This window comes from Pinus tabuliformis, chromosome 8 (genome assembly GCF_031772625.1).
Source record: "Pinus tabuliformis cultivar Carrire ecotype Pingquan chromosome 8, CPIR1, whole genome shotgun sequence".
Taxonomy (NCBI): Eukaryota; Viridiplantae; Streptophyta; class Pinopsida; order Pinales; family Pinaceae; genus Pinus; species Pinus tabuliformis.
Window position 1 is genome coordinate 778,945,041 of NC_142294.1, and position 4,838 is coordinate 778,949,878.

General features: G+C 37.7%; 1 pseudogene; it reads right to left on the bottom strand.

Annotated features, from left to right (window-relative positions):
- Positions 1-664: 664 nt before the first annotated feature.
- LOC149237906 (putative LRR receptor-like serine/threonine-protein kinase IRK) lies at positions 665-4,096 on the bottom strand (annotated as a pseudogene).
- Positions 4,097-4,838: the final 742 nt, after the last annotated feature.

The window sequence follows — 4,838 nt, forward strand, 5'->3', positions numbered from 1 at the left end:
ATAAATGAGATCCCTACTACCCACAACGGGTTGGCTATTGCTTGATTTCCTTCTTAGTGTTGAACTATGCCTGAATGCTGCCCACTTCGCTAAGGAGACAGGAGTGCTTCAAGTTTAAGGCTAGGACTTGGAAAATCACCTAAAGGAGGCTTCCAACATCAAGGCTTAAGTGGTTATAATTCTCCCTTTACCATTCTATTTATAATACATTATGTGTTTTCTTTCCATAAATGTGTCTATCATTGCTCATTTAGTATAATACTTTATCCGTTATATGGTTTATATTGGGATAGTTTTTGCTATGTATGCATTTCTTGTCTCCACATGATTTTCCTTGTAGGTATTCATCTACATCAGCAAAGAGGATATTGAGCTTGGAAGCGGAAGAATAAGGGATGACACCAACGTCTTTTAACATCAGAGTGAGGTAGGTCATCTATCCTCTTTTGTGATTTCTGGTATAAACTAGGAAAGCTTGCACATATTTATCCAGTTTGTTGTTAGATCCTCCCATAGGAATAAAGGGATCATTTTTGTCTGGAGAAAGGATTTCTAGCACAACACCATGGATCATGAGCAATATAACTCAAAGAAACAGTAGTCACCTACTACTGAATCTGCACCTTCAAACTTAGCATAACCTTATGTTAAGCCATCTCAACCCTTAGTAGAGGAATCTCATTCTTCCATCAATATTAGGCACATAAGTAAGTTGCATTCCCATTCTTCTTAAATAAGTTACATTCCTCCGCTGACCTGCAAAATAATTTGAATCCACACAAGTTAGTGCCTTTCCTTCATCTAGTAATGACCACACATTGTCACATATGATCACAACATCATCCTCCATATATTCAACTGGCCTTCTGTCTGTAACAAGTTCTAACAACAACACCCCAAATCCATACACATCATATCTTTCATTTATCTTAAGGCTCTGACAAGAAAATTCGGGTGCCATATATCCTAATGCACTCTGTATTTTCTACTAAGAATGTATCTATCAAGCATGGGAAACAACTTTGCAAGGCCATAATTTGCAACTTTAGGGTTGCAATTCTCATCGAGCAAAATATTGATGGATTTTATGATATAGTGTATGACTGGTAGTCTACAAGCATGGTGAAGATGTGCAAGCCCCATTGCGCTCCTCATAGCTATATTAAACCAATTTGACCAACTTAACGGGGGATATATTTTGGATATTTCATGGAGTTGACTATACAAACTTCCACTTTGAATCTAGTCATATATAAGAAGCTATAATTGAGGTGTACAATAGTAGCCTTGCAAATTCATTATATCTGGATGCTTGACTTTGTGCAAAAGTTTTATCTCCTTCTCAAAGTATTCTTGTGATTTAACCAAATTTGAAACGATCATATTCTTTATAGCAACTACTCACCCATCCCCTAGGATTGATTTGAACACAATTTAAATACCTCCCCTTCCAAGCTCACAATATTTGTTAATCAACGCATGAGCACTGGTCATCCAATCCGTAGATGCATGATCAAAGTTGGGTGTAAACATAACCAATTTTCCTAGAGCCATATCAGTGGATGGGGACTGAGAAAATCTATCAAGCATAAGATTCATATTTTTTGAATTGGAATGTTCTTTTATATTCAATACAGTCACAACAACAACACCAAATGCAGTCGTACTTGTTGCAGATATTGCAATTATTGTAGAAACACTTTTGCAGATATTAAAATTCTACAGATATTCTTGCAATCTTAGCTTCTGCAGATATCACAATTCCGTTGTGTGTATATCTAATCACATGAATTCCTCCTTCGGTTGGACTCCCTCTTGTATTTTGATTTATAACTATTGGGTTAGGCATAACCATGGGACAAGTAACATTCACTCCTGATCCACATAGGCCTGCATTTTCTTTGAAATAAGTCTTGTTTAATGTGTTTAATATACATCTTGTTGGTATCCTCCCTTTAAGTTTGTTGTGTGAAATGGTTACCCATAATAGATGACCCAAGTTCCCTAATTGCTAGGGTAATTCTCCAGTAAGATTGTTCATTGCCAAATTAAGCTTTATCTGTCGACTCAACTTGGATAACTACTTGGGTACATTTCGAGTCACTATTGTTTTCCAACCTCAACAAAGCCAAACATGAACATTCACCAATTTCTGCAGGAATTCATCGAGATGAGAAATTTCCATCAGTTGCAACACTAAAAGAGCATTGGCATTACGAAGTCCCACATGTATGGCTCCAAACATATGATTGTAACTTAGATCCAAAGACACCAATGAATTCAGATTACCAATCTCCGACATAATATTTGAGGTGATAAGGTTATATGAGAAGTTCAATAGCTTTAAATTGGAGCACTGAGTGATTTATGGAGATATTTCCCCACTCAACCTACTATGTGAAAAATCTAGTTCTTCCATAAATTGGTATAATTTTGTGAACCAGCTTGGAGAATGCTTCCACTAAGAAAATTTCATGATGGATATATGTTTTATAAACCCAACAAAAAAAACTCACCAAGAATGCTTCCAGTAAAGCCATTCCTATTGAAATAAACCGAGTAAAGCCTACTACAACTTAGTAAAGAATCTAGAATGGGTCTAGAGAGATTACTATATGATACATTTATGAGCACAACATTTAGTAGGAAGGATGTTGGATTAATGGGTCCTGACCTAGGTTCAGACTTAGTTGCGCCAAACAAATCCCTACACTACTGTCCCTTTTGGCATCAATCCACGGAGCGTGGACTGAAGTCCTACCCGAAGCAGTATGGGGGGATGTTGGGACTAAGTTTTTACACCCAAAGATCAATGTGATGTCATTTTGTGCCCTAAATCTACCCTCACACAGATCGATAAGCCCTTATTGCTTATCAATGTAACTCCATTTAATCAGCCTCTAGACCTCCGCGAAGTTATACGACTGGCTTATGCGGACATTGAACAAGTGACTTAACTAGTTATGTACCTTGTAGATTACTCTTAATCCCATATTTACTCAGATCTGCTTAAGTGTTCGATAACTTTAACATACAACTATATAATCTTCGCGTAATCACTTAACATCATTTGTGTTCGTATAACAATATAAATCAAGTAAAATCGCGCATCAATACATCATTACTTCATAGAACCATTATTCATCACAGCATAAGTGCATTTATACATAATAGAAGTAAAGAGATAATCACACGTATTTCTGCCACAATATTCTTTATTAATATTCAATTAAGCTTGCAGACTCAAGACTTCCCTGTGGACTCAGTTGCGGACACTACTCTAGGCCTCTACTCTCACAGATATAGAGCCTTTCTTCTTACTCTTCTACACTAACTTAGACTCCTTTCATCATACCCATAAACAACTCTACTCTTCTATCATGCCTTAGACTCTCTAAGACACACCTATCTATACAATCCCATGGTCCGTGGACCATGGATAGATCTTCAAAAAGCTGACTTAACTTACATAAAGAAGGGTAAAACCCTTTTTGACTCTTTTACTATCTACACTCTCCATGAACACAATTTGCGTAGACTTTACATCTTTTTACATAAAACTTGGGATCTTGCCCCAAAACTTGGGCTTTTTCCCCAACATTGACCTAGGGGACCCCATCCCAATAGGTCCCCAATAAAAATATTATGACTCGCCCTCGAGTCACTCAGCTGGTGTGGAGATCTTGCTACGAAGATCCCCCAGCTCTACTTGTGCAATCACTGCTTCAACCGTGCTCTGTGTGGCTACTTGCTTGATCTATTCTACCATTTGCTCTATGGCTGGTCCTGCACTGTCCTGCTTAATCTTCTGTTGTGTACTCTAGAAGTTTTCCAAATTTTTCTATATGTTAGCCGAGACTATTTAGGCTTCATCCAACTAAGGCCCCAATCTAGCCTTAAGGACTGCCTCTTTCTTCTGCGCTGCTTCCACCTGTGTAAGCAACTGCTTAGCCTCCTGCAGCTTGGCGAGGCACTGTGCTGTAGAAATGGTGTGCATTGTTGCCCTCAGTTCATCGTATTGTTGTTGTAGCTTGCAGACCTTTGTATTTAATACCTGCTGGGTGGGATCTTCCTGCAGGCTCGTCACTACTTCCATGGCCTATTCAAATAGCACGGTGCAGTCCACAACTGCGACATCCACCGTAGAGACTCCATCTTTAACAGTAATGGTGCATGGAAACACTATTGGATAGGTAGGAGTGTAGGCAATAAATTTTGTGAAAGATACATTAATTGTCTCAAAAATCTCTTTATTTTGAGTAATTCCAGATTTCATTATTTTCCCTAGAATGTCCCATGAGTCAAATGGTATCCGACAATTGTTTTAAACACGAAGGGTATTGAGAGGAACACCCTTGGCCCCTCCCTCATTAAATTTTGCAGAGGTTTGATGATACAAACGATTTATTGTAAAATAAAATGTAGAGGAGAAAAGCTAATGCAATGTAACATTACATATGATAGGATTTCCACATACAAGTTTCAAGACCCTAACATTATGAACGAAATAGAATGAGCCATCCCTCCATGAAAAGAAAATTAAAATATTACCATCAAACATCTTTACATTCATTGAATCAAAAAGAGCAAAGGTTATGGACATGCACACATTCCAAAGACACAAGTTAAAGTAGCAAAGAACCTCAAGGCATTTCATTTGGTTCTTGTCTAAATCATACTTCGGAAAAAATGCCAAAATACGAAAACACCAGAAGCAACTTCCAATTCCCCATGACACAGTTTTGATAATGCCCTTAAATTTAATGGCCCTTTTTTCAAGAAACCATTGCTAGCTCTTAGAAAGGGGAACAACATGTTCCATCACATTTCCATTACAG